The sequence below is a fragment of the Triticum dicoccoides genome, chromosome 6B (assembly GCF_002162155.2).
Source record: "Triticum dicoccoides isolate Atlit2015 ecotype Zavitan chromosome 6B, WEW_v2.0, whole genome shotgun sequence".
NCBI lineage: Eukaryota > Viridiplantae > Streptophyta > Magnoliopsida > Poales > Poaceae > Triticum > Triticum dicoccoides.
Window position 1 is genome coordinate 237982323 of NC_041391.1, and position 18075 is coordinate 238000397.

Consider the following 18075-nt stretch of genomic DNA (forward strand, 5'->3'; position numbering starts at 1 on the left):
ACTACTATTCATGAGAAGAATTTTGCTTATGAGGAGAGTAGTAAATTTTCTATGCTAGTAGATCATGAAAAGAATGCTTTAGGTGTTGGTTATATTGTTGAATTCATTCATGATGCTACTGAAAATTATTATGAGAGAGGATCTTATGCTTCTACATATTGCAATAATATCAAGTTTCCTCTCTATGTGCTTAAAATCTTGAAGTTATGCTTGTTTTACCTTCCTATGCTAGTTGATTATCGTTCCCATAAGTTGTTTGCTCACAAAATCCCTATGCATAGGAAGTGGGTTAGACTTAAAAGTGCTAGTAATATGCTTCATGATGCTCCCGTTATGTTTCAATTCTTATCTTTTATGTGAGCATCATTGTTATCATCATGCCTAGCTAGAAAGGCATTAAAGAAAAGCGCTTGTTGGGAGACAACCCAATACTTATCCTTACTGTTTTTGTGTGTCCACATGATTATTCTACTGTAGTAATCGTGTTTTATAGCTTTTGTTTCAATAAAGTGCCAAGTAAGACCTTTAGGATGGCTTACAGTGATAGTTGTGTTGATCCTGCTGAAAATCAGAAACTTTAGCACCCAGTAAATTAGTTTTGTTAATTCACAGAAATGTGCTTCTGATCTGATTATTTTTTCTATGGATTGGTACACGAATTTCTTAGGACTTCCTACTTTGGTAGGATTTTTGGAGTTCCATAAGTATACGTTTGATACAGATTACTACAGACTGTTCTGTTTTTGACAGATTCTGTTTTCTATGTGTTGTTTGCTTATTTTGATGAATCTATGAGTAGTATCGGAGGGTATGAACCATATATAAGTTGGAGTACAGTAGATATTACACCAATATGAATTTAGAATGAGTTAATTACAGTACCTAAGTGGTGGTTTTATTTTCTTATACTAACGGAGCTCACGAGTTTTCTGTTAAGTTTTGTGTTGTGAAGTTTTCAAGTTTTGGGTAAAGATTCGATGCACTATGGAATAAGGCGTGGCAAGAGCCTAAGCTTGGGGATGCCCAAGGCAACCCAAGGTAATATTCAAGGACAACCAAAAGCCTAAGATTGGGGATGCCCGGAAGGCATCCCCTCTTTCGTCTTCGTTCATCGGTAACTTTACTTGGAGCTATATTTTTATTAACCACATGATATGTGTTTTGCTTGGAGCGTCATTTCCTTTTTTTTAGTTTTTGATTTCTGTTAGTTAGAATAATGTTTTGCATCTTTAGTTTCAATAAAGAAGTCAAGCATAGCCTTTGCCATGCTTATTTTGCTAGTATACATGTTGCAGTTTGAAAAACAGAAAGTTTACCGCTGTTGCAAAAATTCCCTAGAAAAGTCAGAGAGTGGTATAATGTTGAATCTTTTTGCATATTGAGCTCTGATAAATTTATTACAGTGGGAATTTTAGTTCATAATTTTTGGAGTTAGGGAAGTATGATGACTCTTGCATTCTTTACAGACTGTACTGTTTTGGCAGATTGCTGTCATGGTTGCATTGTTTGCATATGTTTGCTTGTTTAATTATTCTATTTGAAGATAGGGGTATTAAATATGCAGAGGCATTTACTATGCAATGTTGAATAATAATTTTAGTGATTTGTTACAGTAGGAAATGATAAGGTTTTGCATTGGTTTATACTAACCTATCTCACGAGTTCTTGTTGAGTTTGTTGTGAATGAAGCTCTTGATAAAAAGAAAAACCATGATATGAGAGGAATTAAGGAGACACAAAAGTTCAAGCTTGGGGATTCCCAAGGCACCCCAAGATAATATTTCAAGAAGTCTCAAGCATCTAAGCTTGGGGATGCCCCGGTAGGCATCCCACCTTTCTTCTTCAACAACTATCGGTTAGTATCGGTTGAGCCTAAGTTTTTGCTTCTTCACATGAGTTGTGCTATCCTTGCAATGTTTACTTTAGCTTTGCTTGCTGTTTGAATAAAGTATCAAGATCTTAAATTCTTTAATGAGAGAGAGTCTTCGCATAGTTACATAATTATTTAGCTACTCATTGACCTTCACTTATATCTTTCGGAGTAGTTTGTCATTTGCTCTAGTGCATCACTTATACCTTTTAGAGCATGGTGGTAGTTTTATTTTGAAGAAATAGATGAACTCTCATGCTTCACTTAGATTATTTTGAGAGTCATTAATAGCATGGTAATTTGCTTAATATTAATATACTTGGTATTCAACATATGTGAAACTTTCTTTTGAGTGAATTGAATACTAGATAAGTTTGATGCTTGATAATTGTTTTTAGATATGGAGGTGATAATATCAAAGTCGTGCTAGTTGAGTAATTGTGAATTTGAGAAATGCTTGTGTTGAAGTTTGCAAGTCCCGTAGCATGCACGTATGGTTAAAGTTGTGTAACAAATTTGAAACATGAAGTGTACCTGGCTTGTGCGTCCTTATGAGTGGCGGTCGGGGACGAGCGATGGTCTTTTCCTACCAATCTATCCCCCTAGAAGCATGCGCGTAGTACTTGATTTTTGATGGCTTCTAAATTTTTGCAATAAGTATATGAGTTCTTTTGACTAATGTTGAGTCCATGGATTATACGCACTCTCATCTTTCCGCCTTTGCTAGCCTCTTCGGTACCGTGCATTGCCCTTTCTCACCTTGAGAGTTGGTGCAAACTTCGCCGGTGCATCCAAACCCCGTGATACGATACACTCTGTCACACATAAACCTCCTTATATCTTCCTCAAAACAGCCACCATACCTACCTATCATGGCATTTCCATAGCCATTCTGAGATATATTGCCATGCAACTTCCACCATCATCATCATGACATACATTACTTTTGTCATATTGCTATTGCATGATCATGTAGTTGACATCGTATTTGTGGCAAAGCCACCATGCATTATTTTTCATATATGTCACTCTTGATTCATTGCACCATACCGGTACACCGCCGGAGGCATTCATATAGAGTCATATCTTGTTCTAAGTTTCGAGTTGTAATCCTTATGTTGTAATCAATAGAAGTGTGATGATCATCATTATTAGAGCATTGCCCAAAAAAAGAGAGAAAGGCCAAAAAAGGCCCAAAAATATATATAAAAAAAGGGCAATGCTACTATCTCTTTTTCCACACTTGTGCTTCAAAGTAGCACCTTGTCCTTCATGTAGTGAGTCTCATATATTGTGCTTCAAAGTAGCACCTTGTTCTTCATATAGTTAGTCTCATAAGTTGTCTTTTTATACTAGTGGGAATCTTTCATTATAGAACTTGGCTTGTATATTCCTACGATGGGCTTCCTCAAATGCCCTAGGTCTTCATGAGCAAGCGAGTTGGATGCACACCCACTAGTTTTATTTTGTTGAGCATTCATAGCTCTAGTGCATCCGTTGCATGGCAATCCCTACTCCTCATGTTGACATCAATTGATGGGCATCTCCATAGCCCATTGATTAGCCTCGTCAATGTGAGACTTTCTCCTTTTTTTTTCTCCACACAATCCCCATCATCATATTCTATTCCACCCATAGTGCTATATCCATGGCTCACGCTCATGTATTGCGTGAAGGTTGAAAAAGTTTGAGATTATTTGAGTATGAAATAATTGCTTGGCTTGTCATCGGGGGTATAGAAGTTGGGAACATCTTTCTGTGACAAAAATGAAGCATAGCCAAGCTATATGATTTTGTAGGGATGAACTTTCTTTTGCCATGTTATTTTGAGAAGACATGATTGCTTTGATTAGTATGCTTGAGCTATTATTATTTTTGTGTCAATATGAACTTTTGTCTTGAATCTTTCGGATCTGAATATTCATGCCACAAGTAAGAAGAATTACATTGAAATTATGCCAAAGTATCACTCCGCATCAAAAATTCTTTTTATCATTTACCTACTCGAGGACAAGCAGGAATTAAGCTTGGGGATGCTTGATACGTCTCCAATGTATCTATAATTTTTGATTGCTCCATGCTACTTTATCTACTGTTTTGGCCAATATTGGGCTTTATTGTCCACTTTTATATTATTTTTGGGACTAACCTATTAACCGGAGGCCCAGCCCAGATTTGTTGTTTTATGCCTATTTCAGTGTTTCGAGGAAAAGGAATATCAGACGGAGTCAAAACGGAACGAAATCAACTGGAGAAGTTATTTTTGGAAGGAAAGCAACCTGATAGACTTGGAGTGCACGTCAGGGGAGTCCCGGGCTGCCCACGAGGGTGGGGGGCGTGCCCACCCCCCTGGGCACGCCCCCTGCCTCGTGGGGCCCCCGTAGCTCCTTCGGCGTACCCCCTGCACCCATATATACTCTTGTACCCTAAAACTTCCAAAACAAAAGATAGATCGGGAGTTCCGCCGCCGCAAGCCTCTGTAGCCACAAAAAAACCTCTCGGGAGCCCGTTTCGGCACCCTGCCGGAGGGGGATCCCATCACCGGTGGCCATCTTCATCATCCCGGCACTATCCATGACGAGGAGGGAGTAGTTCACCCTCGGGGCTGAGGGTATGTACCAGTAGCTATGTGTTTGATCTCTCTCTCTCTCTCGTGTTCTCTCTCGTGTTCCATCTATGGCACGATCTAGATGTATCCTGAGCTTTGCTATTGTAGTTGGATCTTATGATGTTTCTCCCCCTCTACTCTCTTGTGATGAATTGAGTTTCCCCTTTTGAGTTATCTTATCGGATTGAGTCTTTTATGAGAACACTTGATGTATGTCTTGCCGTGATTATCTGTGGTGACAATGGGACATCATGTGCCACTTGATGTATGTTTTGGTGATCAACTTGCGGGTTTCGTGACATTGGGAACCTATGCATAGGGGTTGGCACACGTTCTTGACTCTCCGGTAGAAACTTTGGGGCACTCTTTGAAGTACTTTTATGTTGGTTGGATGAATCTGAGATTGTGTGATGCATATCGTATAATCATGCCCACGGATACTTGAGGTGACAATGGAGTATCTAGGTGACATTAGGGTTTTGGTTGATTTGTGTCTTAAGGTGTTATTCTAGTACGAACTCTTTTATAGATTGATCCGAAAGAATAACTTTGAGGTGGTTTCATACCCTCCCATAATCTTTACGTTTGTTCGCTGCTATTAGTGGCTTTGGAGTGACTCTTTGTTGCATGTTGAGGGCTTGTTATATGATCTATCTATGTTATTATTGTTGAGAGAACTTGCACTAGTGAAAGTATGAACCCTAGGCCTTGTTTCCTATCATTGCAATACCGTTTACGCTCACTTTTATCTTTAGTTACCTTGCTGTTTTTATTATTTCAGATTACAAAAACCCTATATCTACCATCCATATTGCACTTGTATCACCATCTCTTCACCGAACTAGTGCATCTAAATTTACCATTGTATTGGGTGTGTTAGGGACACAAGAGACTTTTTGTTATTTGTTTGCAGGGTTGTTTGAGAGAGACCATCTTCATCCTACGCCTCCTACGGATTGATAAACCTTAGGTCATCCACTTGAGGGAAATTTGCTACTGTCCTACAAACCTGTGCACTTGCAGGCCCAACAACGTCTACAAGAAGAAGGTTGTGTAGTAGACATCATGGGATCGGGTTTCCCCTTCACCCGTTCGTTCGGGGAGTCATGTATTACTACGGGATCGATTTTCATGATCTTTCCCCCAACTCCTTCTCAATATCTCAACGTTCATCGTCATGTGCAAGGCATTTCTCCGGATCCCACCTCAGTTCAGCCTATGGCTGAAGATCTTCAATGTGAAGCCCAAGGTGGTGAGCGGCGAACACGCCGAGTGCGGCGGCGCCATGGTAAGCAAGATGCCCAAGGCCGTTTGGCCAAAAGGCGCTTTCAACGACTCCGTCAAGGAGTGGCAGCAGTAGTGGTTCTATATCACCGAACCACGCGGCAAGAAATGGGCGGCAGCTCCAGAGTTCAGATCCGGAGCTCCACTGCGGCTCACGTCCTGGCCCGAGAAGGGCCCGAACTAGTGCTCGTCCGACGAGCTATTACTGCTCCAGACGCGCATTCAGGGTGTGGTCGATAGGGACGTCAAACTCGTCGACGTAGTCCAGGTGATGCTAGTTCGCCTGGTTCTCCCTTGTCAGCGCCGAGCTTGTACCCTGTGGGAGTTCGATCCTGCCAAGCACCAAACCCTTCGGGAGCTTTATGATTCCTCCCACAAGGATATCTAGAAGGTGCTCTTTAAGTCCGGCAAATCGTGGCCGGGCCCCGCCGAGGACCGTGGGTATCAATCATCCCATTCTCCAAGCTCGGTAAGTCACAGCCGCACCCTGTCTATTCATGCTTTAATTGGTATGTCATGCGGGAGACACCTTAACCGTGTTTCATTGCAACCTTAGGGATGGGTAAAGAAGGTGGAGCGGCTACATTGTCCAGCCCCCCTGCCGGAGGAACCGGCCGGACCTCTTCTAACGAAGATGCTGGTCCCCGCGCCTTACAAGGCGCCAAGGAAAGAGGCCTCCAAGAAGGTCAAGAAGACCCGGGGTGGCCTTCGCTGTCGCGAGGCTCCGGACGCCAAATCCGAAGACTCCAGCGACGATCCTTCGTCCGAGGACGAAGAGGAGGAAGCAGAGGAGGATGAGCCTCACTCTGATGGTGGGAGGAAGAGGACGGCCTCCACATCTCTGGAGGCCGGATCGCCCAAGAGGGGGAAACATTCCCACCCAGGGGCATCCCCCATAGTTGCCGATAGCAGCCCGGAGTGGGATCCCAGGGCCCAGCCCCTGGAGAAGTCGTAAGTATCCGGACATGCATATGCGTTCGGGATTGTTTTTGGGTGCAGTTGTTTTGACTGTTGCCTGTATATTGCACAGTCCGGCAGGGTCCTGCGCCGGCCAGTCCTTGTCGGAGGATTCACTGGACTCGGACGCTTTGGCGAGCGAGACGCCTCCACAAGCCCCTTCCCCCAAGTCTGGGTGCGACACTGAGGTGTCGTCTCGACAAGACCCAGACCAGGGAGGACATATCCCTGGTGCCAAACACGCAGGGATGGATACGGCCCCCGGGACCTCTAGGGTTCTGGGATTGAGCAAGCAGCCACCCCTGATGGCGGGGGGGCGGCCTACGCCGTCGGTGTCCTCTGTTCAAGCACAGCTGCCTACCGGTCTATCGATAGCGTTGGAGAATGCGTCTATTGTCGATGAGCATCGGGCCCTTATGGGCGAGGTGGTTGAAAGGATTCAGTCCGCCGAGAGCGGGCTGAACGTGTCCTGCCTTAGTCTTATAAAGGCCTTTGAGGTATGTTTCCTAGGAAACCCTTAAGGAATTGTCATATTATAAGTAGTAGCCCCTAATGCACTGTCCGGCGAAGGAGACAGAGCCGGGCAGGGGATCAAACCCCCTGCCTTCGCAGGAGCCTATGTAAATAACATATACCCTTTGGTGTGAAAACAGGCATCCGCAGAGAGGACGTCCGCTTTCAATGTGGAAGTATCCGAACTGAAGCAGAGCCTTGCATGGTCCGAGGAAGAACTCGGCCATGTGAGGAAGCAACTAGAAGACAAGCTAGGTATGTTGAAAACATTTGTCTTGGAGTTGGCACGAACGAATGGTTGTGCGGAATAAAAAGTTTTAGTATTGTGTGCTCTAGGAGCGGGTGCCGAATACGAGGCACTAAAGAAAGCTTTGGCTGATGCCAACAAGAAGGCTGAGGCTGAACAGGCGCTTCGTGAAAAACACGAGGCCAGGGTTATCACAGCTGAGCGAGAGCTCCAGGAAGCTGTGAAGAAAAGCGAGGGCTTGTAGCAGAGTCTAAAAGGGAAAGAATTCGAGCTCGCCCAAGCTCTCGAGGATGCAGAAGGTGCTCGGGAAGAAGCCCGAGGTGCTGCACCGGACATTCAGGAGGCCCGAAAAGTGGCGGCTGGTAAGGCCTTCTGTATTCTTAGCTTCGTATATTTTAGAATGTGAAGAATCCAAGCGGCAGGCTGAATTCTTATTTTTCCAGGGGCTTTTGCGGATATTCCTCGCAACATATCAGATGCTGCTCAATTCTACCGCACCGAGGAGAAGAAGACTGCGGAGAGGGATTTCTGGTCGTAGTATTTGGCGCCGAACTATCCGGTGCCATTTATCAATCAGATGAAATAGTTGGTCGAACTGCACCAGGCGGCCAAACTAGCCATGAAGGACTTAGTTGTCCGGCTATGGCCCGCGGAGCCGATTCCAAGCAGCTACTTCGCACTCGTCAAGCAAATCGTGGGCGCCTGTCCTCGGCTTGATGCTGTCAAGCGATCAGTCTGCATAGAAGGCGCGCATATGGCGTTTGCCCATGCGAAAGTGCATTGGGGGAGGCTTGACGCGAAAAAGCTGATCACTGAGGGGCCGCTGGAGGGTAAGGAACACCGCAAGCCCGAGTTGTATTATGAAGGTGTGATGAAAGGGGCCCGCCTTGTGGCTGACAAGTGTGCTAAAGACATCATATTTCCCTGAGGGCATCTGTGCCGCTTGTTGTAATATGGGATAATGGCATGTTTGTTATATATTGCCTGTTTTATTTGTACATATGTTCTTCCTGTGCGGCTGTTTATTGTATGCAAATTTTGGGAGCTGGCTAGTCATCGGCTTCTACCCCCTCGTAAAAAGGATACAGGGGTGTTCGGGATATATCTGAACGCTCTTTATCCCATAGTTGGGTCCTGAGGGAGTCCTGGATTAGGGGGTGTCCGGATAGCCGAACTATCACCTTTGGCCGGACTCCTGGACTATGAAGATACAAGGTTGAAGACTTCGTCCCGTGTCCGGATGAGACTTTCCTTGGCATGGAAGGCAAGCTTGGCGATACGGATATGTAGATCTCCTACCATCGTAACCGACTCTGTGTAACCTAACCCTCTCTGGTGCCTATATAAACCGGAGGGTTTTAGTCCGTAGGACGAACAACAATCATACCATAGGCTAGCTTCTAGGGTTTAGCCTCTCTGATCTCGTGGTGGATCTACTCTTGTACTACCCATATCATCAATATCAATCAAGCAGGAGTAGGGTTTTACCTCCATTGAGAGGGCCCGAACCTGGGTAAAAACATCGTGTCCCTTGTCTCCTGTTACCATCCGCCTAGACGCACAGTTCGTGACCCCCTACCCGAGATCCGGCGGTTTTGACACCAACATTGGTGCTTTCATTGAGAGTTCCTCTGTGCCGTCTCCATCAGGAAGGATGCCACGTCCCATCTTTAAAGATGACACTGTTGCTAAAGGAGCTTTGGCTATTGGCCAAACTCTCCGGATAGGCGGTTTCCTTATGACCGCCTGTTCGGCCGCCGCGCCGACGATGACTTCTCGGGTCATCGAAAGCAATCTTCACATTAACTCGGAACTCGACGACCAGTTAGATCCAATGGAGCTCTCTTCCTTAAACGAGCTCTTGGATCACATCGCCGCCCTGGGAGTCGCTACAAACTACGATCAGATTGGGTCTAAACCCGATCTGAGAGAGATTAACTCTCCTTAGGTTACCCACCATGTTGCTGTGGTAGAGGAACAATGCGGCAACCCTTCTTCTATCTTAAGGACTAGCTATGTCCGGATTCCTGATCCCTCCATGCCGGATTCCCGCGGAGGGGAGGACGTCACTCAAGCCCTGAACCTAAAGTCAGGCAGCGGGCTAGATTCATTGGACAACATCCAAGAACCCAAGCTTCCAAGTTCGGAAACTTCTTAGCCCCTGAGTTTCAGATTGTACGGGGTTCCGAATTTAATTCCACCCGCCCACCCAAACACAAGCGACCTATCCCAAATACGGCAAGAGCCCGTAGAAACAGTACACCATTACTGGGCCAGATTCCTCCTGGTCATAAACAGGATAAAGGATTGCCGTGAGGAGGATGCAATTTCATTCTTCTGCAATAATTGCACGGACAAGGGAATCCTCAACGCTGTAAGTCGTCGTGAAATTACACGCTTCGCTGACTTGGTGTCCATAGTATGAAAGTACTGTGCGATGGAAAGCGCCTGGAAAACCGAAATCAATTTTTGGGACAATCCGGCCCTGAATACAACCCCAGTCCGAAATAGAAGGGTGCATCATCGCCAGGCACCTGGGTTAAACACCAAAAAGCAAAAACCCTCTATAGGGCATGGAACCATACTGGAGGGATGGCTCAATGGACCCTGCAAAATTCATAGTACAGAGGGCGCCACTCCAACTCATAGCCTTAGAGCATGTTGGATACTACGACAGGTGGCCATAAGTGGCGAAGAGCTTCTAACTCCAGAGCACCAGTCCAAGGATACCAGTACGGTATTAACAGTCTTCGAGACTTTTGCATCAAATAATATGCGGAAATGAACACTCTACAGCCTTGCCGAAGTCTACCAAGTAGCAACAATAAACCCATGGAGTGACACGGCTATTACCTTTAATGCCAGTGACAAACCTAAATTCCGAACAGCCCGAGCACCAGCCGCATTGGTCCTCAGTCCAATAGTGGATGGCTTTCGCCTTACCAAGGTACTCATGGACAGCGGCAACGGATTGAACCTCATTTACGAGGAAACCCTCAAAAAATGGAAATAGACTGGAGCCGCATTGAGCGAAGCAGCACAACCTTTAGAGGAATAATCCCCAGTCGAGAAGCATGCTGTATAGGAAAAATCACACTGGATGTGGTGCTTGGCACGCCGGATAATTATAGGTCCGAGGAAGTCACGTTCCAAGTGGCCCCGTTCAGCAGCGGATATCACGCTCTATTAGGGCGAGAGGCATTCACAATTTTTCAAGCTATACCCCATTACGGGTACATGAAGCTCAAAATGCGTGGGCCCAACGGAATCATCACTCTTGCTAGTGACCTGGACATAGCACTCCGCACCGAAAATAAGATAGCCGCACTGGCCCTTGAGGCACTATCCGAAGCCCTAGCGGCCGAGGAACTCACTGCGCTGCGCTCCATGGTGAATAGGGACGACGTGATACTCGATAAGAGATCCAAGTCCACCTCTTTTAAACCAGCGGACGAAATAGTCAAATTCCAAGTCCATCCAACGGACCCTACAAAAACGGCCTCCATCGGGGCGCAATTAAACCCTGATGTAGACGCCACACTACGAGTATTCCTACGCGAAAATTGGGACATATTTGCCTGGCACCCTTCAGACATGCCAGGAATCCCACGCCGGCTGGCCGAGCACGGTCTAAACATCCTAAAAGGATTCAAGCCAGTCAAACAGCTTCTTCGGCGTTTCTCCGAACCCAAGAGACAGGGCATGGGAGAGGAGCTAGCCAATTTATTGGAGGCCGGATTCATCAGAGATATAAAACATCCGGACTGGCTAGCAAACTTGGTGATGGTACCAAAGAAGGACAAATCCTCGCGCCTATGCGTCGATTTTAAGGACCTCAACAAGGCTTGCCCAAAGGATCCCTTCCCTCTCCCCCGCATCGATCAAATTATCGACACTACCGCAGGACACGATTCATTGTGTTTCCTCGACGCATACTCCGGCTACCACCAAATTAAGATGGCAGAGCCCGACCAGGCCGCAACGGCATTCATCACCCCATACGGCCCATTCTGCTTCAACACAATGCCCTTTGGGCTCAAAAACGCCGGCGCAACATATCAGCGCATGATTCAGACATGTCTGGCAAACCAGATCGGCAAAACAGTGGAGGCATACATAGATGATGTGGTCGTCAAAACCAAGCACGTCGAAACTCTAGTAGACGATTTGAGGCTCACGTTCGATAATCTCCGAACATATGACATTAAGCTTAACCCGGAAAAATGTGTTTTCAGCATACCAGCTGGAAAGCTCTTGGGCTTCATTGTATCCAGTAGAGGAATTGAAGCAAACGCAGCCAAGATCTGAGCTCTGTCACAATTGGATATCCCAAAGGACCTCAAACAAATACAAAAATTGACGGGATGCGTGGCAGCTTTAAGACGCTTTATCTCCCGTTTAGGAGAAAAGGCATTACCCCTTTATCGCCTCCTCCGACGCACCAAACACTTCGAGTGGACGGATGCCGCCACGACCGGACTCGAAGAAATAAAAGCCATATTGGCAACAAACCCGGTCTTGGCCGCGCCCAACATGGGCGAACCAATGCTATTATATACCGCGGCAACTCATCAAGTGGTGAGCGCGGTGCTCGTTGTCGAACGAGAAACAGACGGACACAAGTTCCCCCTTCAAAAACCAGTTTACTACATGTCCACTGTCCTAACTCCATGCAAGTCATGGTACCCGCATTATCAAATGATAGCATACGCGGTGTTCATGGCATCCCGGAAGCTGCGACACTACTTTCAAGAGTGTTCGATAATAGTAGCCTCCGAAGTACCTCTTAATGACATTATAAACAACCGCGACACGACGGGCCGGATTGCCAAATGGGCCATTGAGCTCCTCCCGTTCGACATAACCTATAAGCCACGGCGAGCTATTAAGTCACAAGTTTTGGCTGACTTCGTCGCCGAATGGACTGAAGCCGAACTCCCTAAAGAGTACGACGCATATTCCAACTGGATCATGCACTTCGACGGCTCCAAAATGTTGGGTGGTCTGGGGGCTGGCGTCGTTCTGACGTCCCCAACCAGAGATACGGTTCAATACGTACTCCAGATAATGTATACGGACTCCAACAACGCAGCCGAATACGAGGCCCTTCTACACGGCCTCCGGATGGCAGTCTCCATGGGCATTCAACGCCTAGAGGTGCGCGGGGATTCGAACCTCGCGATATCCCAAATAAATGGAGACTTCGATGCCAAGGATTTGAAAATGGCAGCTTATCGCAACGCCGTCTTAAAAATGTCAGCTCGGTTTGAGGGGCTCGAATTTCACCATATAGCCCGGGATAATAACCAGGCAGCAGACGTGTTGGCACGCATTGGCGCAAAGCACGATGCCGTCCCTCCCAACATCTTCCTAGAGAGGCTATTCAAGCCATCCGTACTATGGGAGGGGGAATCCGGAAATAACAACCCGGACCCAACTGCACTGCCCGACACCGAACATTCTGACACAATTGGTGGTTCTGCCAACGAAGTAACATCCTCAGCCCACGTAATAATGGCAGTCATTGCCCCGTGGACGGAACCATTCCTAGCCTACCTAACTAGGCAGGAACTTCCCGAGGACCAAAACGAGGCCCGCTGCATAGTGCGGCGATCTAAAGCCTACAAGGTCCATGAGGGAGAGCTTTACAAGAAAAGCACAACCGGAGTCCTTCAAAGGTGTATCTCCGAAGAGGAAGGGCGGAATCTTCTGGCTGAAATTCATGCCGGACTCGGCAGGCACCACGCCGCAGCCCGGGCCCTTGTAGGCAAGGCCTTCCGCACAGGATTTTATTGGCCGACGGCCCGGGCAGATGCTCAGGACTTAGTCCAACGATGCGTCGGTTGCCAGCTCTTTGCTAATAAAAGCCACATGCCACCCACCGCCCTCAAAACTATACCCATAACCTAGCCCTTCACAGTCTGGGGGCTTGACATGGTTGGACCCCTTAAAGGAGGAACCCACAAGCAAAAATACCTACTGGTCATGGTGGATAAATTCACCAAATGGATAGAGGCCAAACCTGTTAAGACGGCCGAATCCAGACCGGTGATAGACTTCATATCAGGGGTCGTACAGTGTTACGGCGTCCCCCATAGCATCATCACTAATAACGGCACGAACTTTATGGCCGACGAGGTTAAACTCTGGTGCAAAAACATGGGCATCAAGCTCGACTATGCTTCAGTCTATCACCCTCAAACTAACGGTCAAGTCGAGCGAGCAAATGGTCTAATCATGAGCGGCATCAAACCCAGATTAGTGCGGTCCCTCAAGGAATCTAACACGCACTGGGTGGAGGAGCTCGACTCCGTACTCTGGGGGCTGCGGACCACTCCGAATCGCACCACTGGATTTACACCATTCTTTATGGTATACGGCGCAGAGGCAGTTCTGCCCTGTGACATAATTCATGACTCACCTCGCGTGCGCATGTACGAAGAAAGAAAAGCCGAGCTCGATCGGCAGGATAGTTTGGACGCATTGGAGGAGGAGCGTGACGTGGCAAAAGCCCGTTCCGCATTCTATCAATAGCAAGCTCGAAGATATCAAAGCAGAGAAGTACGAGCCAAAACTTACAATGTTGGCGAGTTAGTTCTACGCTTGCCGGACAAGAAAAAGGACAAACTCAAGCCCAAATGGGAAGGTCCCTTTATCATCGACCAAGTCCTGGCCGGTGGAGCATACCGTCTGCGAGATGCATCGGATAACCAACTCGAGCCGAACCCATGGAACGCAGCCCGTCTCCGAAGATTCTATGCCTAGCGCCGGATTCTGAGTTCGTCTCCTTCCTCTGTCTATATTTTACATATTAGCTGTCTTCCATTTCTCTCCTTCTCCCCCCTTTTTCCTATTACAGCCTTTGAAAGCTTGTTTGTGCATTGTTCGCACACACTTGATGCGCTATCCGCGCTCATTATACCTGGGGGCTTCTTCAACAGAAGCTTATTTATACGGACTTCATGCCCAACACATGTGTCACACTTCCGCATGTACCTTTTATTCACCATTATATGCATCGATATGACTTAAGTTTTGGTCAAGCTAGGTTGCCTGGCTCCTGTGCTTACCCCTACGTTCCCGATTGTTCGGCTAGGCGGTAAAGGGAGCACCTCTGTGATTGTTACTGCCGGGTCAGCCGGATGTGTACCTCAGACTGGGTGAAGCCGAAAGCTAGCGTTCTTAAGGGAATATTCGGTCGTTGAACTAAAAGACGATTTCTTATCTATTTATTTATCTGCCCCCAGATGTTTTTCTGCTTTTTTCGCAGCCCGGACATGCACTTTAGGACATGCCTCCCAGGGAAAGGAACCCCTAACGGAACTATTCTCCCTGGAAGATGTTTCTTACTAACAATGTAATATGACATAACTAGTTGGGCACTTGTCTGATACAACACTAATGACCCCTACGCCTGGTCTCCACGCATGCCCCGGTTCTTATATAACCGCGAGGGTATTCGGACACACTCCGGACTATTGGGTCCTGAGGTTGAAGCGAAAAGGTCTGCTACGACAAACGATCTACAATCCGGCTAGAAGGCATTTTACATGTCATTTTAAATTACATAGTCAACTTGACTGGGCATATTCCTCTTCAATGCCATCCAACAGGCTGTCTAGTTTACAGTCCTGTTGGGAATACTTTGCGGCCAATTCTACTTGGCCGTACACTAATCTCACAGGGATCTCCTTCCCATCGGGCCCTGCAGGTCCAACCTCGGCCATGTGGTTTGGGTCAGCCTTCGTGTACCGCGTCTTCACCATGGCCCAGGCCTCCCCGGCGCCTTGACGGCAGGCCGATATCTTCCATAAGCGGAAGCGCTGCCGTGCTCCCTGAAGCCTCTCTGCAAGCTCTCCAAGGCCTTCGGGCAGGGAGACATATGGCCACAAGGCCTGGGCGACGCCTTTCATCACCTGCCAAACTCATTCGTGCAGTTGCAAGAGCTCGGGAAGAAGGTCACCCGTAGAACCGGGCATTTCCTCTGCAGGACGGCCTGTGAGCATACCTACAGACATAACTCTGTTAGTCGACTTCCTCGCCGAACTCTTTTTCAAAGTTCATTCAAGCACTTACTAAAAATGCCGCATCGAAGCCGCCGATTCTCCTTAACACAGTCAGATAGCTGGGCACGAACATCCTTTAGTTCCTCACCCAGCTGGGTGTTGGCATCTTGGAGATTATTTTTCTCCTGCCTCACCCTTGTAAGCACATTCTCGCTGGCCTTTAACTGGTGCATGAGCTGTTGCTTGTCCGGATCTATTTCGGCGCCATCTGCAATATTATTGTCAGACTTATACACACGTCGCACTTCACAAATTACATATCTTTTGAAGCATATATTACTAGAGGGGGTCTCTTTGGCTTCCCCCGATGCGGCTAGTGCGGCCTCAAGTTGGGCTTTGCACTCCTCCAGCTCCTGGGACAGTTGGGTATTCTTTTCTGTAAGATCCTGCACAATAAATGATCCTTAAATCAGTTATTCTAACTATTTCAAGTCTCGGGGGCTACTGGCATATATAACTGTCAAATTTTCTCACCCGTATGTCTTTTACATACTGCTCCGTGGCTCTGGCTAGACCATTTTGAGCGGCACGGAGGTGCGCATCTCCCAAATTGAAGGCATCCAATGCCTCTGGGGAGAAACATGCGTCACGAAGAACTGTCCGGCGACGCCTGTGATTCATGGCACTCTCCACCTCGGAATTGGTGGCAGATAACCTGTCGGCATCCTCTGCCGGAGGAGCATCCGACGCGCGCCTCGTGTTCGCCTCCGCTTCTGGACCTGGCTTTGGAGCCTGGCGAGCAGAGGATTGGTTGGCAACCTCTCCGGATATAGTCCGGCGAGCGCTCTTCTTCCTGAAAAAGCACGAGCGTTAGTATGCCCCCCAGGAATAAAACCTGGGAGCAAGATGACACGCCATACCGTTGCGTCGGCATTTCAATCTGGACTGCACTTCTTTTCGGCCTGTTGGGCCTCGCTGTCCCTTGTTGACTGGCCATCGCAGGCTCGGCCTTCCGCCTCAAGGACTTCCCCTGCGAAACACCATTGGTATACGGTGATCAAAAACACGCATGGATGGGTCATTTTCAAAGTATTGGGACTTTGGTCTTAGTTACCTGCGAGGCAGGAAGTATTCCGGGGTAATCGGCCGTAATGGCGACCAAGGCATTATCGATGCTCACTTGGTGAAATACCCCGTCGATCAGCTCCACCGATATGTCCGTATCCTCTTGGGAGGTTGGATCGAGGAACCGTTTTGGATCCTCGGGTTGTGGAGGCGGGCTGTTTATATCCTTTACGGTCCAGCGCAGTTCCTGCGCTGAAATCACAAAATGAGATACTCGACTGTGGGAGTATGGATCGGATAGGCAAAAATAAATGTCCGCTTACCCAGCTTGGAGGATTGTTCATAGAAAATCCGCCCTGCGGATTAATGCGGAGAAATTCCTCCTCTTCTCCCTTGTACAATGCGGACAAGATCTTCATCAGATCGGCGACCGATCCCGGCCCCTTACGGCCGCAGCGGGTGGCGTCATCCTCCCTGTTGAAATCCCACATGGGGTGGCCTCTGTACTGGAGCGGCTGCACCCCCCGCATAATGCATGTGGCCATGACCCCGATCATGGTCAGTCCGGAATGAGCTAACAACCTTATTCGACTCATCAGGTAAAGGACATCCCTGTCATTTTCCTTCTAAGGGCTCTGTGGACGCCAGCTTAGGCGTTTCTTCAAAGGGGCGTTATTGAACTCAGGGAAGCCGACCCGAACAGGGTCCGGCAGGGGAACATCTTCTATATAAAACCATTCTGAAGGCCAGTCTTCGGACGCCTTCTTCGGGGTTCCGGATAGATATCCGGTCCCGATGATGCGCCATAGTTCGACTCCGCCCACTTGATATATTGACACCTCTTGAGAACGGGGCACAAGGCAGAACAGCTTCTTCCACAGCGCAAAATGAGCCTCGATGCCCAAAAACAGCTCGCAAAGGGCCACGAAGCCCGCAATATGTAGAATGGAGGCAGGCATAAGGTTGTGCAACTGGAGGCCGTAGAACTCTAGGAGCCCCCGGAGAAACAGATGAATTGGAAATCCGAGCCCTCTTATCAAATAAGGGACAAGGCATACCCACTCTCCTTTGGAGGGGCTGGGGACGCTCTCCGCTTGCTTTCCGCCCTTATAGGTGGCGAGTCCGGCTCGAACAGGAACCATGAAGGCTGGGGGAAGAAATCCCTTGGTTTGGAGTGCCACTAGCTCACTGTGCGGGACAAAGCATCTCTCCCAATCTCCCGGCTGAGGGCTGGGAGGGCGAGAGGAGGAGCCACGTCGACTGTCCATGATGGAATGGATTTCGGTCAGGTGCGCTCTGATGCATGCTCGCAAAGGGAGGATGGCATGATTTGGATCTAGATCCTCGTCTCTTTTATAGGCAGCTTATTTGCGCAGCTAGGGGGATAAATGTAAAAATACCCTGGCTTTTCTCATTCGTTCAACACGTGGAAGATGGCCATTATTGGGCGTGGAAGCCGAGGAGCGCAATATTTACAAGGAGCCGAACGCTATTCAATAGGTACACGTGATTTGGAGAAGAACCC

General features: G+C 47.8%; 1 pseudogene; it reads right to left on the reverse strand.

The window, feature by feature from the left end:
- LOC119321070 overlaps positions 1 to 18075 on the reverse strand; it is a 59767-nt pseudogene that overhangs the window by 22360 nt on the left and 19332 nt on the right.